The following is a 15,445-nucleotide window of genomic DNA, read 5'->3' on the forward strand; positions in this document are numbered from 1 at the left end:
ACCGACGCCTACGCTCAACATCAGCAACTCCTGATGCCTTGCCTCAGCCTAATGAGAGAAGCAAAAATGAAGAGAGGCCAGATGAGGAACAGACAAGGAGGTGGGTCGAGGCAGACACTGCATCTGCAGCTTTAAAATAGATGGCTGTAGTCCTTTAAGAGGGCTCCTACACAATTGGCTTATGAGATCAGCTTTTCTCTAAAGAAGCTAGACTCTCATTAGACCAGACTGATGACTGAATACCAACACCAACTGATGGGAATTGTGGTACATTCTAATGAACTGAGTAAGTACAAAGGTAATTAAAGGTGTGACACATAATATGTATTCCGAGTAATGACTCAGTGGCCAGATGCCAAGCTGTCTGGGTGTCAGTACTGTATTTATTTATTTGTTTGTTTGTTTGTTTTTAGAAAAAGATGTTAATTAGATTTTTAACACTGTATTAATTAAATTGCAAGGGACAATTATGCTTCAAGTGGTTTTCACACAAACATCTGAGAAACAAGAATAAATGTGATTTAAGGTCTCAGACCAGCTTTTGATTCTATTTACTGTATGTTTAAATCCATCTTTACATGCCATATGCATACATGTACAGTATGTCAGTAAAAGCCAGTGGTGAACTGCAGCAACAGGACAAGGACTAATATCCACCTTTCCTCTCAAGCAAAAGCAGCTCAGGAGGGGAGGGGTGGGACTGTTTGAAATATAAAACAGATAACATTTGTTTCTTTGGCAATTTGTCATGTAAATTTAAGTGCAGTTAACTGCTGTATTCTCAGGAGCATGTAAGAATCCCCTCCTAAATAATAAAAGATACATACATAAGATACATTTAATGCCTACATTTTACAAATCTAGCAAACATCAACTGTCTATCCATCCATTAGTTCATTAAATGTCCCCAAGGTTGACAATGGTATGGTTTAAGCAAAGCACAAGTTGTATCTGGAACTGAATGGATCCACAAAGACACCTACAGTTACAGTACGATGCCGCCTCAAGAGATTAAATGTCTCCCATTTAATATTCAGTTACTGACTTTCACTAAAACTCAGTTTCACACAGTCACCTATTTGGCAGGGTGTCCAGTGCAGTGCTTGTGCTATGGATAGTATTCAAATAGCCTATTCAAGTTACAGTGTTCAGCCCATGTCTCTGAGGCATTTCTTATGACATCATTATGACTGAACTGTCGGTTTAAAAACAGTGACTGTACACCTCTTCACTCGTCTTGATGGCAACGTACAGACTACACCAACAGTGTGACCACAGTGAACCTGTCATGAAGCAAGGCACTCCTAACCATTTGAATATCTCAGCAGCCCTTCCCTCTGCTTGAGAAATGGTGTCAAAAGAGGTTGTACCTGAACTTAAGGCACTGTTCTGATTTTGTTTGAATCAGACTCAGTGGCTATAAAGTCAAAGTACTGAAAGGAGTTGCAGTATCAGTTCAAGTTCAGGTAATGGACACCATGTTAAAGTCTCTCTAAGCCTCTTGCTGTTCTTACATATAGGATGGAGCTTCTTAGTGGCCAAGATGGTCTTTTATTTTCATGCTTTTGTTGTATTTGTTGCCATACAAAAATACGAGATTTGCACTGGCCAGTAATCCAGGGTAAGTGAAAAGTGACAATCTACTGATGCACTGATTTGCATGCCTTCATGCCGGCAACAGCCATGGCCAGAGACAATATGTTGTTGGGCTGTTGGAACCATCCCATTCTCATGAAGGCAATATGTCAGGAATTGAAGGAAATTCTTAAAATTTGGCACAAATGTCCAATTGGATTCAAGGATGAACTGATTATATGAGCCTGGACAGACATGCATGTAAACTGCAACTTGACTGATGGGCAGAGGTACACAAACCCGAGGCAGTAATTCTACTTATTTTTATGTATGAAGAAGGCAAAGATATGCACAAAATATGATCAAAGATCAAAAATCATGATGCATAAAGAAATGTAACATTTTAGAAAACTTAACTCCTGTTTTCTTGTTCAGACGTAGGTATCCCCTGAGAGATTCAAGTCTGCAGCTTTGTGTATTTTTATAGCCGTGTCTGTATTTGCTACTGATGATTAATTATTAAAAAGAATATAGATGATTCACGTTAGAACACAGGGCTGCATCCAGTAACCTTTAGTGTTTAACCCACTTGTGTCATACCAACATACAGTATGTAAGTGGGTTAAGGTACTTCAAAAAAGGTACAAAAACACCTTAGATTTACACACAAAAACTATGTTTTGCTGCTAAAAATTGTGCAGTTAGGTTTAGGCACAAACACTACACAGTTAAATTTGGGAAAAGATCACTTGATTAGAAAGCACAATGTTACACACTGGACTCAAACATGTTTCTCCTGTGGGAAAGTCTAATGTTTGTTTGACTCACACACCCACCTCAACCACCTTGTAACATGGACCTTATCACTTCAGAAACTATGCCATTGTAAACATATGACCAGACCTCTTGCTCTGGGCATCAAATACTGACTCCAGTGAGTCAACAGTGTTCTCTACTGAAAACCCTTGATAAAGTGTCACTATGTGACATCCTGTCAATAAGAACATGCTGGGTTTTAATGATATAACAATATTAGAAATCTTATTATGTGAAATGTAATGCTACAATTGAAGTGGCAGTTATGGACTGAAAAGATGTGAAGTTGCATTGTTTTCAAGCATGACCGGTAAAAATGCAATACTACTAAGGAGAGGAGAATACAGACAATGGATAAAGCTACAAAACCAGACATCTTCATACTTAGAAAGCATTTTAAAACAGCTTCAGAGTAAAATTGCTGTTAATACAGTGCCTTGCGAAAGTATTCGGCCCCCTTGAACTTTGCGACCTTTTGCCACATTTCAGGCTTCAAACATAAAGATATAAAACTGTAATTTTTTGTGAAGAATCAACAACAAGTGGGACACAATCATGAAGTGGAACGAAATTTATTGGATATTTCAAACTTTTTTAACAAATAAAAAAACTGAAAAATTGGGCGTGCAAAATTATTCAACCCCCTTAAGTTAATACGTTGTAGCGCCACCTTTTGCTGCGATTACAGCTGTAAGTCACTTGGGGTATGTCTCTATCAGTTTTGCACATCGAGACTGAAATTTTTGCCCATTCCTCCGTGCAAAACAGCTCGAGCTCAGTGAGGTTGGATGGAGAGCGTTTGTGAACAGCAGTTTTCAGTTCGTTCCACAGATTCTCGATTGGATTCAGGTCTGGACTTTGACTTGGCCATTCTAACACCTGGATATGTTTATTTGTGAACCATTCCATTGTAGATTTTGCTTTATGTTTTGGATCATTGTCTTGTTGGAAGACAAATCTCCATCCCAGTCTCAGGTCTTTTGCAGACGCCATCAGGTTTCCTTCCAGAATGGTCCTGTATTTGGCTCCATCCATCTTCCCATCAATTTTAACCATCTTCCCTGTCCCTGCTGAAGAAAAGCAGGCCCAAACATGATGCTGCCACCACCATGTTTGACAGTGGGGATGGTGTGTTCAGGGTGATGAGCTGTGTTGCTTTTACGCCAAACATAACGTTTTGCATTGTTGCCAAAAAGTTCGATTTTGGTTTCATCTGACCAGAGCACCTTCTTCCACATGTTTGGTGTGTCTCCCAGGTGGCTTGTGGCAAACTTTAAACGACACTTTTTATGGATATCTTTAAGAAATGGCTTTCTTCTTGCCACTCTTCCATAAAGGCCAGATTTGTGCAGTATACGACTGATTGTTGTCCTATGGACAGAGTCTCCCACCTCAGCTGTAGATCTCTGCAGTTCATCCAGAGTGATCATGGGCCGCTTGGCTGCATCTCTGATCAGTCTTCTCCTTGTATGAGCTGAAAGTTTAGAGGGACGGCCAGGTCTTGGTAGATTTGCAGTGGTCTGATACTCCTTCCATTTCAATATTATCGCTTGCACAGTGCTCCTTGGGATGTTTAAAGCTTGGGAAATCTTTTTGTATCCAAATCCGGCTTTAAACTTCTCCACAACAGTATCTCGGACCTGCCTGGTGTGTTCCTTGTTCTTCATGATGCTCTCTGCGCTTTAAACAGACCTCTGAGACTATCACAGTGCAGGTGCATTTATACGGAGACTTGATTACACACAGGTGGATTCTATTTATCATCATTAGTCATTTAGGTCAACATTGGATCATTCAGAGATCCTCACTGAACTTCTGGAGAGAGTTTGCTGCACTGAAAGTAAAGGGGCTGAATAATTTTGCACGCCCAATTATTCAGTTTTTTATTTGTTAAAAAGAGTTAGAGGAACATCAAATAACTGTGTAAAAAAATGGAGAGCTGTCACGTGAAAGCTGAATATTTTTTCTCCATCTGTTCTTCTTATGCTCATTCTTACCATTAAGACTGTCCCCCCACCCCCACCCACCCATATCGCCATATGTCCATTAGCAAAACTGCAATTTAGTTTTACAAAACTGGTTTAAAACTGAGATTACACTGTCTGTATAAAATAGGGAGTTATACTGACAGATTTCCACAGTGGTCATGTTTGGTGCTTTGTAATAAACTTCTGCCAAATGAAAGTTGAAATCCCATTTTACAAACTCCATCATGATTAACCAGCACTGACATGAGTCACCCTGTAGCTTTATCCAAGAACATCTAAATGTCTAACTGGTTTATCCCACACATTTTTATCCATCTCTTTGCCTCCATCAGTGTATTGTTTGCAAAGAGCAGTGGTGCCAATGCTAAGTAGAAGCAGAGTTGCTGGCAAAATAGCAGTGCGCTGCAGGAAACCAGAGCTTTAACGTGCTGAATTATGTCCTCAGAGACCAAGAAACGGAGAAAGAGCTGAAGACATAAATACACTGAGATGGACACAAAGTTATTGTGTAATTTATAAATATTAAGCAAACTTTTAAAAAGTACAGAACAAATGTAGCTCTGCTGCTTGAGCTAAAGCATATACTAAACATACAGTATTAGCTTTGATCAACCTTGGTTAATGTTGGATGAGTTGTTTACAATTAAATTAATTCAAGAAGCAGTTCAACATAAAAAAGGATAATAGAATAAGGATAATCACCTTTATTGTCCAAGTGTGTTACACACAAGGAATTTGTTTCAGTGTACAAAACTGAGGCAGCCATCTGCGGCGCCAACTCAGCCGATGGCGCTAACCATCGGGGGCAACGGAAATAATGCAAAGCTGGGTTGTTGTTCACTTAGAAACTATTCCAACACATAACTCCCAAAACCCAAACCAAATGAGAGTTCTACATTTCTGTTGGTGTACACATTAAACAAACAAGATACAACACATTAATTATTGAGCTTTAGGTGCTGGTAGACATATTTTTGAGCCTTTGACTATTGTCACGCTAGCTGCTTCTGCCTGCTTCCAGCTTTCAGGCTAAGCTTGGCCAACCACATGCTGACACCAGCTCTTATGCACACACAAATATCAGACATGAGACATATCCATTTTAACATCTCACTACTGTCTCACTATCCTTTTTTATTATTTCTGCCCTGTATGTTGAAATTGAGGTACTGTACTGTAATAGTAGGTGGCAGCAATATGTTGATTCTGTGTCTAACTCCAATAAAATGCAAAGAGCGCAACACCCACAAAAACACTGATAATTAAATTAACAGATGTTTCAATTAGGGTTTTCTTTAGACACAGAATACATGTAGAGCTGTACTACTGTTACTGAGACCTGAAGCATTTCTGTGTCTCTTGAGTTAGATCTTCATCTCATGTTCAATGCTCTATTCAGTTGTCAGTACAGACTGAGCGAGGTAATACAGAAACATGATGAGTAGTTGTTTAAGAAGAATTTCCAAAACCAGAGGTCCTGAGGTTCTTGCACTTGGATTTGATTTATTTGTCACTACAGGGCTCTATTTCCCTGAAAGGAGGCACCGAGGCAAACGCAAGTCTAAACAGTTTTTGACTGCTGAGCTTGTAGTTACTCTCTCGTTGCCCCATGGCTGTGTATGCTAGTGGCCTGGAGCCCGCACATGCGTTCACTAAATGATAAAAACATGGGTTAGAGATTAAAAGTAACCAGTAACCAGCTGATTGTTATTATGGGTGCGTTCATAAATTCAGATTGAAACAGAGTGGTCAGAACAGTGGAGGCAGCAAGCAAACTACCACACAGTTAATACAGTAGGGTTGTACATGACCCAGAATTTTGTCAGTTCATGTGGATTTGACTATTCGTTATTTTAGTTTTCATAGCTTTAGACTATCATAAAATTAACTGAAATGAATTATAACTTGTAGCCTAGGTTACCAACATGCTTTTCTCATCAGTTAACCACCAGCACATGTTGTTACATTTAGGGTGCGTGCCAGCCTGCACTACTAGAGATTATAAAAATGTATGACTCCTCTTAATTATAATCCCTCTATCCAGCCCCCTTTTGCAAATTGCACAAACAGCCGGTAAACAGCCCTACAGGAGATGGGTAAACATACTGCACGCAAATATGCAAAACCAACCACGTGGTCACTTAAAGTATTTTTTCCTTGTAAAAGTAGACCGTAATGTTTGCAAACAGTTCTATTAAAGTACAGATCTCACTTCTGGGTGGCTTGTGCTAGGGCATTATGTTGTCGTCTTCTCCTCACTCTGGGCAGCAATTTGCAAAGTAATGTCACTGGCTCTCAGTGTCAGGGTACCAGGTGAAATTGGTACACGCACCCCTGACCACGAGTGGAGGTATTGAGCAGTCTGCTGCTTGGCACATCAGAAAGAGGAGAAGATGACAAAATACACCAGGGAGCCAGAGCTCCCACTGGCCAAGAAAAAAGGTTCAACCTGAAGAATCTCCGTTCACTTACAGTTCTCCGAAACTAATGATTCAACTAGTCAGCTTTCAGGGGCCAGCCCCAATTTGTCAAAAGCAAGTTCTGCATTCAGGTTTTTACATTTCAGTAACCACGTTATAGTCTAGTGATGTGCTCAACACAATGCTGCTGCAGTTTGTTACTCAGGAACATGCTTGAATGTTCTTTTTTTCTTAAAAAAAATTACAAAAATAACTGATAACTGCACCATTAAAGTTCCAGATCAATAAGCAGTATTGGCAAGAGCTGTAGTACTGTTGAACTCTTAGGGATGGGTGGAAATGAGTAATGAAACTGTAATAAAAATGGTTTTTAACATGACACTCAAAGCGACATCTAACTTTTTAGGTGTTTTAACTTTTTTCTAGGATTGTGTGTGTGTGTGTGTGTGTGCCATTTCTACTGAGCTTTTTTTTCACTTCAATTCATAAAAATATATTTGAATAAAGTGACCTGGTGGAAGAGAGCTCATTCTCCTTCATTCTTGCCTCTGCTTTTGTCTTTCCCTTACACTTAATAACACATTATGTGCTGAAGCTTTTCTGCTGGTTCTCTCCCTGTCTTTCTCTCATCATCCCTCCTCTCTTTATCTCTGGGGAAACAACAGAAAAGAAGAAAAAAGATCTTTCCTTCACCAGTGCTGTCCCCCACACTCTAGCCTGCCACACTTTTTTTAACACAGGAGAACAAAGAGCCAATGCATTTTTAAAGTGTCCATCAATGAAAACACTTAAATTGCCTGTGTGTTGCTATGTCTTTTGTGTGTGTAGATCTGGTAGTCTGCCTTACAGCTTGGTTGCATGGGTATGGGCACATGAACCTCAGGTGAAAATGAATGTTGACATAGGTTTATTTGGGGCGCCAGCAAAAACTCATATTGTTTGAAAATACAGACATTGAGGGACAGTATATCAGATGAGATCTCCAGATAAATGTTCTTATTTGAAAATGATTGGACCCTTAATCAAAGCTCCTTTTGTAAATGTATTTCTAGGAGTCGGAAACCTGTAGGAAACTCACAATCTTGACCTTGTAACTTATGGTCATATTAGCCTTGAGGACACCAAACTTGTTATAGGCCCTAAAAGAGAATGCAGCGGCAAGAAATAAATACTGTAAAGAGTGATTCTGTGGTATGTGTATACTGGTAGTGTAGTATTATACAGCACTAGATGTGTTATGGTTTGTGGTCCTTGCTTCCTCTTTTCCAGGATTCCCTGTTTTTCCCTGCCACCTCACTACACCAGCTCAATCATTCATCATTGCATCCACCTGCTGCTCATTTACCCAGTACATATATGTCCTCTTTCAGTTTATTCCCGGCTAGTTTGTTGTCACACATACATGCTTCCTGACTCTCCAGCTCTCTGTTCCTGGGCTCTTCAGTCCCCGGCTCTGCACTCTCGAGCTCTGCACTTCCCGATCCTCCCCTTGCCTGCCTGCCTCGCCTCCTGTCAGCTCAACGCTGCGTGCCTGTCCCGTCCAGAACCTGCTCCATTCACATCACCAGCTGTCAATTCACAGAACAGTATACTAGACCATAACAGAAAACACAGCCCTGACTATGCCAGTATTATAAGATTAAACAAGTTTATTAATATTGATAGCAACATTATTTGCACCTTATAAGTACTTTGTGTTCAGCAAACATTGTAGAACTTCTATGCTGACACCGTAGAGGTGGTTGAAACGGTACAGTAAGAGCATGGTTCCTCAAACCTGTGTACACAGTGTACTGTAGCTGCTGAATGCCACCAGTTAATGCTAGTGCTCACACCAACAAGATGGTTGTTTAGGTTGGTTACCATGTCAGCCACATCATGTGAGCAGTAAGATGAATGGAGTTGACCACAGACGGGCATGTGGACTGGAGAAGCTAGGAATCCTTGAGCAACACACTGGAACCCCAAGCTGCTACCGGTACCTGTCCACCAGTGTGTGAGTGCTGGGTGAATGTGTAAACAGTGTGAACGCACTTTGAGTGTGCTTCAATTCTCAGAAAAGTGCAATACAATATCAGTCCATTTACCATTCCATTTATACAGGAGACATAGCTTCAGATGTTCCCACCTGCCAGTTAAAGAAGTAAAACATGACAAACTCTGTTATGACAGGGTTCCCCTGCTATCAGTCTAGTCCATCTGTTAAAATGACAAAGCTTCTCAAAGCTACCATTTGCATAGTACCACAGTGATATCAGAAATATGAAAACAAACTCACTGTCCAGGCATGGGCCATATAAATGTGTCTATCAGACTATCTCCTATCAGTAATGTGTGTCACCTGAAATGACCGATTTGATATGCACAGGTTGTTTTAATGTACAGTGGTTCATCAGCTGCTTCCATGTGCTCTATGTGTGCACCTGTAGCTGTTGCTATGACTTCAGCAGTCAGCGTGTTCAGATCTCCAGTTCAGAGCCCACCTCTTGTGCTTCAGTTCAGCAGCCTCTCTCATCATTTCTTTCCTGCATAAATATAGAGCTAAGTGTCCTTAAATCTATTATGAAACTAGAAACGGGCGTCAGTGTCTCAGTGTGAAAAGTGCCAAGTTTCTGCTGTAATATTTAGTTTTAGAAGCAGCAACAGAGAAGCCCTCTCTTTCTCTCTCAGCCTTGCTTGTCCTCAAGCTCTAAGCTGTAAGATATCTGTGAAATGTCAGTATAGCGTGCTGTCATTATCGTTTTTAATGCTGATTTTGTCTGACAATGTTGGGATTATCAGAAATAGCTTCATTGGACAAGTGTGTTTGTGCATACAAGGATGTTGGCTCTGATTTCTAATTGCTCTCAAATACAACAAGCTGAATAAATAAAGGTATGAATAGTATGTACAAGCAAATGGATACGAAAAACATATTATACATGCACACACTTACGTAAAGGATAAGTAAAAATACATGAATGAATATAAAATTATTTGCAGCAGCACACCAGTTAAATCCAGAACATGTCTCCTATGTTTTCAGATCGTTTTTGTAAAGACCTAAAGTCCTCACTGCTGAGTGAGATGTCATCTGCTCACTGCAGCAGCATTTCTACGACAAAGGTGTGAATGCATAGCTCCCTTTCTCAGAGTGTGTCAACATGCAGCAATGGCTTTTCATCATGAATAAATATCTCTGACTTTTAAATCACATTATGGGATGCTGAATATAGCATATACTTAGGATGTGTAAGACTAAGCAGTCACACTCTAGAGCAACCACGCACCAGTCTGAGAAAAGCCAACAGCACATTAATAGCCTTTTACAGACAACACAGTAAAATGGCAACAACAAAACAACAGCATAGTGTATGTGAGACTTTATTAAGTTATCTAAGCTGCTATTGTTGGCTTCAATGTTACATGAAAAAAAAAAAAAAGCACTACTTTGTAGGAAATTTAGGAAAAGTGGAAAAATCAGTGTAGGAGGGTGTTGATGAGAGGAGAGAGCGGCTGCTGAACTGATTGCGCTGTCAAGACGTGCACTCCAGCAGGTCATTGAGAATCACTGATCTGACACCAAATCCAAGCACAGTAATAACTCCATTTACAGTAAAATAATCAGTGGCAGGACACTGGACAGCTGCCTTTGCCCCATCATACTGCAACCAATACAGTACTGTATATTTGTCATAGACTGGTCACACGAATGCATAAAACCAGGACAAACCATGATCACAGGGCTGTTTCTTTACTTCAGTGTTTTTAAAGGACAGTATGAGCTATGACAGGCCGATGTGATGGTGCAATCAAAGCAACGTGATGTGACACCACATCAGTCACAGGGCTGCAGTAAATGAAGATGATACAAGTGAAAAGCTGTGTTTAAGCAGGGCACTGCTTGCAGACATTTTACACACACATGTAACACATGCCATGCTGTGGCACACATTATCATGGCAGGGTGGGACACGTTGAATGGCTACAAGTGTACATCCACATCTGCGATTCCACTTTGAATGCAAGGTAAAAAGGAGCACTGTTATTTCTGTCACAGTGCAGCTTCAGTAAAAAATAAAGGAGTTTCAAAAGGAGTCTCCAGCCATGCTTGGAGCTCTGTGAGGCTCAGCACAGAAGTTCTTTCAGCCAAATACCAATGTTTGCTACTGTAGCATTGTAAGCAATGACAATACTAGTTTAGTATGTTTGTATGCTAGCATCAGCTAAGTCAGACTAAAGATAAAGTACATCTGAGGCTGAGGGGAACGCCATTAGTTTAGTAGGTATTTAGTTATTAACCAAAGGCATTCACAAATTTTAATTTTGACCTGATTTGATGATTTTGCTAGAGGAAAGTAGAGTAAGACAATTCACTTGCAGAAATTGTTATAGTACATGCAAGGGTCACATAACAGAGAGAGAGAAAGACATGACAGTTTCTGGTGAACTGTCATGTTTTTGACAGGATAGGTAACAGTAAAAGGCAGAGTTCATAAATGCCTGACATGTTGGGTGGTTTGTCTTTCTTGAGAATGTGGCTGAACCTTTTTGTATTTCCTGCCCAGGGACTACAGATGAAATTTAGCTCTAGCTAACTCTGTGGCAGTAAATTGCTGCCCGTCGTCCCTGTTAAATAAACTACTAAAATATTACTGTGCACATTATACCTGTAACTAGAAATATAGCTGTGCACATTACATTTATGGGTGAGTTGCTCCTTCAAGTGGAGGAGTTTAAGTATCTTGGGGTCTTGTTCACGAGTGAGGGAAGAATGGAGCGGCAGGTTGACAGAGAGATTGGTGCGGCGTCAGCAGTAATGCGTTTTCTGTACCGGTCCGTTGTAGTGAAGAAGGAGCTGAGTCGTAAGACAAAGCTCTCAATTTACCGGTTGATCTACATTTCTGCCCTCACCTATGGCCGTGAACTTTGGATCATGACTGAAAGAATGAGATCGCGAATACAAGCAGCGGAAATGAGTTTCCTCTGGAGAGTGGCTGGGTGCCCCCTTAGGGATAGGGTGCGGAGCTCAGTCACACGTGAGGAGCTCTGAGTAGAGCCGCTGATCCTCCACGTTGAGCAAAACCAGTTGAGGTGGCTCAGGCACCTGTTTAGGATGCCCCCTGGATGCCTCCCTGGGGAGGTATTCCGGGTATGTCCCTCCGGGAGAAGGCCCCAGGACACGTTGGAGAGACAATGTCTCCTGGCTGGCCTGGAAATGGCTTGGGATTCCTCCTGAGGAGCTAGAGGAGGTGTGTGGGGAGAGGGAAGTCTGGGAGGCTCTGCGCGGGCTACTGCCCCCACGACCTGCTCTCGAATGAAGCAGATGAAGATGGATGGATGGACATTACATTTACTAGCTGAGATCTGATCACAATGTGATCACTTCCAAATTTAGCCATTACAAAAATAGGAGATGTTTAGCTTGAAATGTGCAGCACACATACATTTACAAAAACACCAAATAGCTGTTTGAGAACTTGAAGCTGCAAGTTCTGAATGATATTATTCGGAAGCAGAATAGCTGGCTGAATGGATGATTGGCTTGATGGAGGATACAGTGATGGATGACTTATAATGATGGAATGGACAACTGTAACCTGACCATCACTTCTTAGCCCATTTCCTGAGAGTGTCTTAGTATGCACGCATATATTTCCTTGTAACGTTACACCACGTCACAAACCCACACTCACTTCTCATCATCCCTGTGTTTCAATCCACTGCTCTCCCCTGTTAGACCTCTTTATCAGGCCACTTTTGAAATCTAATACATTATAACTAACGCCTTCCTTTAAATTGTAATGTGTGCATTCTGTGGGATACTCCAATTCAGCTGTTTAGCTTCATCCATTTCTGTCACATTTGATTACTTTGCCCATAAAATCCATAAAATGGGTACTCAGACAAACAATTTAGTACAATTTGCTGGTGGGATTTGTCATCATTATAGGATAAAGCTATACTCTATTGATCCCAGTGGGGACATGGGGTTGCTATAGTAGTAAATAAAGATAGAAAGAATGCAATATTCTCTGAACAAGAATACTGCAAAATGTACTTCAGGATCCAGTGCCTCACAGTTTCCAAGTTAGACAATGACTTGTGCAGTGTTAGGAGAGAGGGATTTGGTAGAAGGGTGAAAACACATATGGGTGAAAAGCTGGTGGATATGCTATGGAGCTGCATCTGATCTAATGTAAGGTAAATTATACAAGGCCAACATAATTATTTGATAACTTATCATTCATATCAGTAACTCTCATTTGTTTTTCTCCTTTGGTTGCCATAGCAGCACATGCAGACACAGCGGCCTCTTCCAGGGCAAATACATCAGTGCTTTTGTCCTATTACTCAGCTACAACTGCCAGGACCTTCTGGAGCTCAGCAGAGTGAGCACGATGAACTACACAGCGTGAAAAGGAGAACTGCTGCATCTTCTTTTTCTCTGAAACATGGCTATGCGGCAACATTCAGGACACTGAGAAGGATGGGCTAAGTTTCTACTGAGCCAACAGCGTCGCCACTGTCCAGTGAGGCTCATGATGGTGGTGTATCAGCAAGCTCGAGTACAGTGCATGAATGCTGTCCCATCACCATTTTCTGAGTTTAGGATCATGATCATGGTTATTCTAGTAGCACAGAGTAGTAGTCGTGAAAGACCATAAAAGGAGATGTAACAGATGCTCCTGTTCATCATATGAGACGGAAGAGGCAAACAACCTACCTGGGTGAAGCAGATTGGACAATTTGTTGCTTCATACACTGAGAGTGACTTATGTGATGTTGGATTGTGTGGAAGAGGAAAACAACATCTGATAACACACAAACCTCTTTTTGAATGTTCCCTTAAGAGTGTTGCTTCAAAAGCACTCATTGGTTCCAGACCTCTGTTTTAAGGCAAGTAAAAGTCAGACTCAAAAACAAAATTACTCTTAAAATTATAACGTAGTAGATATGTCCAAATTTAACCATAAGGGTTCACGGCAAAGCAAGGGTCAGCTCCCCTGGCCGCTACCAAACAGGCTGATCCTCTCCTTCACTGCTTCAGCAGCATGCAGTGTTACTACATGCAGCATATTTGTGCCAAATTGACCATCTCCACTCCATGGGCACACAAGTGCAAATTTCTATTTATATGTAACCATGACTGAAAATTCAAATGGGTTTCTGCCACAATTTCCAGATTTCTGTTACTGTCCCACTCTTAGCCAATGCCTGGTCTGGCTAGCCATTCTCATGTCATTCAGCATGTTTTGAATTTGATAGGCCTGTCTCAAGTCATCTTGGGGGACAAATGGTTACATGTGTAACTATTCTGATTAATATCTAACAATGAAGCCATAAAAACACACGACACCAACACAGCCCATGTGATCATGGACTTAAGCACTTCTCAAATAACTAAAGTATTTACTATTTCCAGCAAAGGAAAAAATGGAAATGAACAGGACACCACAGCTTGTATGTAGGATACTGCCATCAGGGAGCGGAGGAGGAGAATGAGGGAGGGAGGACAGAGGGTGGGAGAAAAAAACGGAGACAGAGTGACTAGACATATAAAAAAGAAAAGCAGAAAAAAACACACAAACTGAGAAACATTAAAACTGTTTGTGTGTGCATGTGTGTGTGCAGGTTTAGCACTGTATATCCTATACAACTGATATGTAACTGTATGTCAGAAAAAAAACCTTACAACACCAGTATACAAAATATTCTATTATAGCATCAACAACTTTAAAAGTTATGCACATGTAAACTCACAGTCTTTTGAACTTGCACTTACATAATAGAAAGGCACACAAAAATGAAAATATTAAAATCAACCCTGAAACATAAAAAGTTGGGACAGTATGTAAAATCAAAATTAAAACTGAAAATAATGATGTGTAAATCATCTGTGTCCTGTATCACATTGAAAACAACACAGCAGCACATTGTTTGATGTGATACCTCATCAGTTTTTTTTGTTCAAAATAAACACTCACTTCAATTCCTACACCTGCAACACATTCCAACAAAGTTGGGATGTTGAATTTCAGGCCCAGTAATGAGGTAAAACAATGAAATGATGATTCTATTTGAAATAGGTGATGTCAACAGGTGACTGCATCATGATTTGATACAAAAGTGGCATCCAGGAAAGGCTGAGCCCTTTAGGGGAAAAGATGGGTTGAGGACCACCAGTTTGTCAACATATGTGTGAGAAAATTATTGATATGTTTAAAAACAATGTTCCTCACAGAAAGGATTTGGATATGTCACCCTCTATGGAGCAGAACACAATTAAAAGATTCAAAGAATCTGGAGGGATTTCAGTACGTAAAGGACACAAACCTAAGTTGGATGACCGTGTTCTCCGATCCCTCAGATGACACTGCATCAAGAATCATCACTCTTCTATAAGTTATAAAACCACATGGGCTCAGGTTTACTTTGGCACACATGTGACGCCATGTGCTCTGGATCATAGAGAAAAAGGACCATCCAGACTGTCACCAGCAACAAGTCCAAGTCTATCATGGTCTGGGGTTGTGTCAGTGCCCTTGGCAAACTTCCACTTCTGAATGGTATCATTAATAGTGAAAAAGACACAGAGATCTTGGACCAACATATGCTGCCTTCAAGACAACATCTTTTCCTGGGACGCCCATGCATATTTCAGCA

Source organism: Monopterus albus, unplaced genomic scaffold (assembly GCF_001952655.1).
Source record: "Monopterus albus unplaced genomic scaffold, M_albus_1.0 scaffold111.1, whole genome shotgun sequence".
Classification (NCBI taxonomy): Eukaryota; Metazoa; Chordata; class Actinopteri; order Synbranchiformes; family Synbranchidae; genus Monopterus; species Monopterus albus.